Here is an 8,207-nt window from a genome sequence, read left to right as displayed (position 1 = left end):
CAAAGAGCTCAGAGGGTGCACTATGAATGAGAATAGAGAAAGAGGAAGAGGTCACATAACTCACAACCTATTTGATTCACTCACTACTAAACCTACAAGCCACTAGAACCTTATGTGAAAATTCTAGTTTACCCAATCATAAGCTTTTGAAATGTCAAGATTAATAAACATAACCTTCTCTTTGGAGGTTTCCATGGAGTAAATAACCTTAGTTGCAAACACAACCCCATCCAGAATTTGTCTACCAGCAACAAAACCCCCTCGCTCCTCTGAAATCAGAGCTCTAAGCCACAACTTGAGTCTCTTAGCTATCAACTTAGTAATTATTTTATAAACCACATTACGTAGGGCTATAGGTTTGAAGAGGTACAAAGAGTCAACTCCCTCTCTTTTAGTGATAAGGGAAAGGAACATAGCATTCATGGCTTTCAACATCTATTTATTTCTCTATAATTCCACAACCACCTTTAGAAGGTCCAATTTGATAATTTCCTAAAACTCCCAATAAAACTCAATTGGAAAACCATTTAGTCTAGAGGATTTCCCTTTTTTCATCTAAAACTCAATCCTTTCTAATTCATCTAGAGTAATGGGTTTGGGTATAAGCATGGAGTTGTGTCACTCTTTGGGCCAACTGAGGTTAGTTCGGCCAAACTGAGTTCAACCGGACTACCCCAGGCCACGTGTCGCCACGTGACGCCAAAATGGTGCCGGGAGTCCGATCGGACTCAGTTTGGCCGAACTCCCTTAGTTCAGATGAGTCCATTAAAAAAAATTCAATTTTTTTTTCTATAGTTTGAAATAAGGCTAGTGCAGCTAGACTGAGTTCGATCGGACTAGCCTATGTGTCATGTGTTGTGACACAAAAAGGTGAAAAACTCTGTATTTCCGAAACTTTTCTATTTTGCTCAATTTTTCTTTGAGCAGAATATTTGTTTACAAAAATTGAAAAATACCCTTTTGTAGAGCTCAAAGTCACGAATCTAGACATATTGTTTTTTTAGTATTTTGATTAATTTTTAAATTTTTATTTATTAAACATTGCGAGTAGCTTTTTAAAGTTAAAAAGAGGCTGATTAGAAATTAAATTTTTTTTTTTTCACTAGATGAGAGAATATTTTTGAAAAGGTTTTTTCTTTTGGTTAATGATAAATTTAGTAGTCAAAAGGTGACGCCAAATGAAAACTTTCAAATTTAGCTATGTTGGACTTCACAATATTATAATGAGAAAAATATACATCAATTTTTTTTTTTTTAACACTGCATATATATGAAACAAAAAAAAAAAAGTCTGTTTTCATTTTTTTTGGTGACGCCAACTAGAACCCCTGAGTTTCAGCATTTTTCAGTAATGAAAAATCTATCTTTGAATTTATGAAAAAAAATATCAGTTTTTTTCGTATTTAAAAAAAAATAACATACATAAATTTCATTCATATTTCTACATTTGATCAGTTTACATCATTTCAAAATTCAATTTAGAAATGTCACTTTTATGCGATCGAAGTTAAACAATTTTAGTTGTGTTGACCGGTTCCTTTATAAAAGTGTGACACAATATTGTGCTTTTACCCGTTTGTTTAAAGCATCATTCATCTCATGGGAAACCAAATAGGGTATTCATTCCAGAATAAGATCCTCTTCCTCCCAAGACAAGGGTATTCTCAATAAATGGAGTGGAATAGAATTGATTGATCTCTCTCAAAATCATCCTAAAAGAAGAGAGATTATTCCCTTCAGATGACCTGAGAGAGGTAGTGAGGTTCTCTTACCTCCCATCCCTAACAAAAGTTTGGAAAAATAAAGTGTTTCTAATCCGTTATTGTAACTAGTCAATACGAGACAACTACTTCTAGAATATTTCTTCATGCAACTCACATTCCTCCAAATCTTTCACCGCTGCTACTTCTATTAAGAAGGATTCCTCTATTAATGCCTAATCCTAGATCTAATGAGTGATAACATCTAGAAAAGAATTTGCATCTACTTTAGCCTTGAAAACATTGTCTATTCCATCTTTTCAGCCTATACTTAACATATTGAAGACTCTTAGTAAAGGAAAACATATATATGTCCCATATGTAGGGTCTCCTTTGGACCTCCAATTAGCTATAAACTCCTGTAGAGAAGAAATTTGAAGCCACATAAGTTATAATTTGAAAGAAGGATATTTAGAGGTTCTAAAGAAAGTAGTTGGAAGTTCAATTGGCAAATGATCTGAGCCTTTCTAATCAAGAATCTCAAAGATGGTAGTCCAACTATCTTCAACCCAAAAATTAGACACCAAGAATCTATCTAACTTCTCAGAGATAGCATCAATGCCCCACCTTCTATTATTTCAAGTGAACATACCATTAGATGGTTTTATGTCAATGAATTTCAAAAGTTCTATATTATCCTTTACGAGCATAGAAGAGGGGTCAAGAATGACAATACCTCCCCACTTTTCATTCATATTTAAAATAATATTGAATTACCTTGCAATAATTCAAGGCAAGTGAGGGGAAAGGGATCTAACCATCCTAATATGAGACCAAAGAAGAGATATCCATGGGATATTAGTAAGAGAATATATATTAGTGAGGAGATTAACTTTACTAGATTCCAAACTTGAGGCAACCATAGTCAATGAAGATTTGCTAGAAATCCACCACAAAGGAGTTAATTTTCTTGTATCTTAAAGACAAGCCACTCCACCTAAATTTCCTTGTGCCTCAATGCATTGACATTGGCCTCTAGCCCAGATCTTGGACTTCAAGCTCAACATACCTTCAACAAATAGCTTAGTCTCCTAGATAAAGATAAAGTATGGAGAACGATAACGAATCGAATCTTGAATAGCCTTTTGTTTAGGGATGCTATTCATATCCATTATATTCAATGAGAGAACTATCATTTTTGGGATGGAGAGAAATGGGAATCAATGGTTTTCATTGAGCTAGACTCAACCAATGTCTTTCCAATTAGTTTTATTTTTTCTTGATATTTCTTCCTACCCACTTTAGGAAGCTTCTCAGGAGCCCCCTTTCTGATAATTTTTTTCTTGTAAACCCAATGAAATTAGGGTTCCCTTACTTTTACTAGCCTTATGAGGGGCTTTCTTGAGATTGGCCACTGAGGTAGCTCTATCTGGACAATCTTTCACCTCTTTGCTCCCACTTGTTTCTGACTCTCCCAATGTCAACAAGGGGAATATATCTATATCCATATGAGCATCTAGCCCTCCAACCTATGAATCAACAAGAACAATATTGTCCTTCTCAGACATTGTTTGTTATATACCTATTGATTTGATACTAATAGGCATCCCTATAAGAACCTCATTTACTTAGTCTAGAGATTCTAGTGCATCAAATCTACTAAACATCTCATCAATATGTCTATCCTTCAAATTTCTCTTCTTTCCTCTTCCCTTGTTTTAGGCTTTGACTGGGATACAACTCTCTTTATCTTCCATCATAGGAGCTTTGTCTTTATTTTGTTTAGGTGGTGGATGGGAAGGCCCATTACTTGTAGGCCCTGCACAATTATATTTAGGGCACGTTTGTTGTAAATGACCATATTCATGATAGATTTGACAATGAAAATGAAGGGTTTCAAAATCAATATGTTGGATCCATGAGGTGGATCCTAATTGAATTTTCATAGAATTTGGTAATGGTTTACTTTAATCAATTTCAATACAAACATAAGCATAATTAATTACCTTTTTATCCATAGTTTGTTGTGACGAACTTACTGGTTTTCCAAGTAGCAATGCAATCAAATGTAAAATATCACGCAGGTCCAAAATTCTAGTGGGAACGATAGGAGTTGCACCCAAACACAAACTCTTGAAGGAAGCTATTTCGTAGGGTTGAAACCAACATGCCATGACTTAATGAAAAGCCCAACTTGATTGCAAAAATATGTCCCCCCTTCAAAGGCTTTGTTTCTATCCGAAATGCATGAAAAAACAACTTGAAAATAACTTTTAGCAAGCATCATAACCTCCATTTCCCCCTTTGGTTTCCAAGTGCAATGAGCCCATGATTAAAGAAAAAGAAGTGAAACACGAATACCGATGAACTTACAAATAAAGGTGTGATAGGGAAATTAATTAGCATCTTTCTCTATAGTATTTGGTTGAATCACAAGCACAAGCCTATGATCACTCCTAGCAAGGTATTCATTCACCTTTGAGGGTCAATAACCACTATTTTGAGAAGCATTCCCCTTGGCACTAACATTATGCATCCCAACACTAGAATTTAATTGCATGATAGGGGAGGAAGGACCCCCTAACATCACATCTTTAAAAGGAGAGATCTTATTCATCATGGCACCTCCATGCATAGCCATGCAACCCAATGAAAGAAAAAGAAAAAATCAGAAATCTCTACACACTAGGCTTGGACCAAAACCCCACCATTGACGGAAAAATCCTCAAAAACAACACCTAAGAAAAAAGAATCGAATTTTACAAGCTAAAGATGACAACTTGAACAACCTCCAAGCTACATAAAGCTAAAAAAAGTCATGCAAAGCCTTGGAAAAAAACTCACACACCCTATTATGCAACCTGCTCCCCCCCACACACCTTCAAATAACCCCATATATCTGATCCAAACATGAGTAAAAGGGTGCAAAGGATCTCCTAAGGAGATGCAACCTTAGCACAAGCCAAACAACCTCCCCATAATGTAAAACTTCATCATTTTCTCCTTGAGATTTAAATATAATGTTAGTTTAAGTATTGAATAATTGATAGTATAGATAATTAATTTAGAATAACACTTTGAGTACGAATATTGATAATTCTAATAGGATGAAATTTTATGACTAAGATGAGGTCCAAAGTACTAATGGGTGGATAGAAATTGAGTTAAAAATAAACAGGGAAGGGGTGCACCTAACATTATAAATGAGATATGTTGCTAAAATAGTTAATGTTGAAGTTCATCCTAGTGAATTAACTTATATAATTGCTAAAGATGTTGTATAGTTTGAGACAAGAGGATATGACTACAATAGATTATACTAAATAATACTTCAAGTTGAGAATCAAAGAAATTTATCATGATGAAGGCCTAAAGAAGGTGGAAAACTACATAAATGGTTTGAGAGGATCGATTTAAGAGAGTTGATTATGTTGAATACTTTGTGCTAGGTATTTTTATTTTGCATAAGGATGGGAATTATTGATAAACGTAAAGAGAAAAATTATAGATATTAACCTGATTTTGAAGAAGAAATTATAACAAAATCTCTATCACTCCTACTGCTTATTGATATTTGATATAATTTTATATTAGAGCATATGAGATAATAACATATATAAGAGACAACAATAAAAATAAAATGCAATCATAATAATGCAAATAAGTGGATAAGAGATATTGAATAATATTAAATATATAATACCAATCTATGAGGAATCTTATAGAGCTATACACATTGATGTATAAACGAAGGACAAATATATTGAGAAATAAATATATGATATTAATATATTAGCCTATTGACAAATAGGGAAAGCATACCAGTAGTTGATATAGCTAACTTCGTGCATCCATAGATCCTAAATAGTACATTGGATTTTGATCATTTTTTTTTGTTGTCTCTCTATGTGACTTAACTTCTTATAGCTATTGTTCTACATTTTGGGTAGTAACGCCGCATGCTGTGGGATCTGTGATGCATGCAAGGGTAAAAAGTACACATTTCAAAGTGTTTCCTAATACCTACTTAAAGATGCCCCAATAACCATGCACTTAAAATTTCCAATACTTATGCACAAATGACCTAGTATTTGTGCACAAATGCCCCAGTAGTTGTGCACAAATATACCAATTGTGGATAAAAAAAGCTAAAAAGTGAGCAGCTATTGGTACATGTGGACTTTATTAATGGACTTTTAGTTATCATTTTTTTGGTTTCTGTAAAGTTAATAATTGAAAGGTTCAATGAAAAATGGTAATTGAAACATAGAAGTGCTCTTCCATTACATAAATAAATAAAATGATAAAAGATTGGAGAAATCATCTATGGAAGAAAGAAGAAACATATGTGTAAGCAAGTTGGTGACCCCTTTCCTCACACCATGCCATGTGTTGAAATTATCTTTTAAATAAAATGATAAAAGATTGGAGAAATCATCTATGGAAGAAAGAAGAAACACATGTGTAAGAAAGTTGGTGACTCCTTTCCCCACACCATACCATGTGTTGAAATCAACTTTTGAATAAAATGATAAAAGATTGGAGCAATCATCTGTGGAAGAAAGAATAAACATACATGTAAGAAAGTTGGTGACCCCTTTCCCTGCACCATACCATGTGTTGAAAATAGATTTTGAATAAAATGATAAAAGATTGGAGCAATCATCTATGGAAGAAAGAAGAAACATATGTGTAAGCAAGTTGGTGACCTCTTTCTCCACACCATACCATGTGTTGAAATCAAATTTTGAATGATCTCCACCTTGCCATCATATGCAACACCAAACTCGCCCACTCACTCTCACCTTGCCATTTGAGCAACTCACGACCCTTGTAAGTGTACAATGATATACAAATTTACACATTGGTACACTACCCATCCATTAATGGGAGAGGACATGTGTGGGATGGCGCTAAGAAAGTTATGCGTGTGTTCATTGCAGTGTTAGAGAAGAGTCTAATTAGAGATAGGACAACACTAACCTTATGTCTACCAATGACATTTGCTAAAAAAATTCTAAAGCCTTTTCAACAAATTCATTTTGTGAGAATCCTGCAACCATGACAGTCCATGGGGGGCCATTTCTAGGAGGCGATCTTATTATTATTGAAGCCATATCCTTGTGATATAGAGTAAGACCCACTTTAAGAATTCTATTTGTCTTGGGTCAACAATTCTTCAATTTTCTAATGTGATGTATTTGATTATCAAGGAAGTTGACAAAAGTAAAAATCATTATCACATACGTGAAGTTCATGAACAAGTGCTTCATTCCATGAAAAGTTGTGGTGGCAATAAAATCATTAGAAATTGACTAGAGTTGATATATGATAGAAGACAAAACTTTAGCGTTAACGTGAATGAAAATCTCTTTCACGGTAGAAAACTATGTAACACTCTATTGACATGTATCTAGATTTAAGTTCAATTTATGATTGTGTTCTTTAGAATGATCTTTGTTGACTATAGACAATTAATGATATTTATTATAAAATTTGAAAAGGCATTTCATCTTTATTTATTGGGTGGAGAAAGATATTCTAAACATTATGTGTTGGTACTATATGGAAAGTTTGTGTATTCATAATTAGATTATTATATGATTATGATTTTAAACTCTAAACTTTATAAATAATATATTTTAAATTACCCTTTAATTAAGTAAATGGACTTTAAGTCTTTATGAGTTCTTACTATTTTCTATAACTCATGTGAGTTTAATGTGTTACATTTGTTTCCAAAAACTATAAGATATTTGAATAGTATAATATGGTTATATCGATTAGCAAGAATGTAAATCTTTTAAATAATATGTTTTAGATAAATGTTCTTCTACCTAATAATGTCATCATGATGAAATGATATTGATACAAGAGTTTACTTGGAAATAAAAAATTGATGTAGAAATCTAAAGTTGACTTAGAAATCAAGAAATTAATTTGGAGAAGTTTTTTAACTTAAAAAATATCAATTGACCTAAATTGTCTTATGAGTATAAAATTATGGAAATGACTATTTTCCATTCAAAATAGTATAATTGTAAAAACACAAATTCCTATAACACAATTGTTTTTCAGTTGATTTTTTGCTGTAAAATAATATTGAAAAAACAAATTAAAAAAATCAAACCAATAAAAATCGTTTAAAAATCCATTATGATTTATAAATTTTATATTTTGATCAAATACTATTTTATATAAAGAATAGAGAGCTCTTAAAATAATGACTGATTATTTAATAGTATCAATGATATGTGTAAGATTGTGAGGATACGTTGGTATTGCGTATTTTTTTCATATAAAAACACTCAAACTTTTATTGGAATCTTCAGTGCATTAAGCTGAGCAGTAAAATGGTATAGAGGAATTTCTTCGAAAGCTTCGTTGGAGTCTCGTGTGACTTAATTACAGTTATAGTGCTTGGTTTCCGTTAGATATTGACACAACATATATTTGTTTAATGCCTGTCAGTTTATCTTAAGTTTTAGATCTTTACTCTAGACCAAC

This window comes from Cryptomeria japonica, chromosome 9, assembly GCF_030272615.1.
Source record: "Cryptomeria japonica chromosome 9, Sugi_1.0, whole genome shotgun sequence".
Lineage (NCBI taxonomy): Eukaryota > Viridiplantae > Streptophyta > Pinopsida > Cupressales > Cupressaceae > Cryptomeria > Cryptomeria japonica.
The sequence above is the reverse complement of the archived record's forward strand: the minus strand, read 5'-3'. Positions refer to the sequence as shown.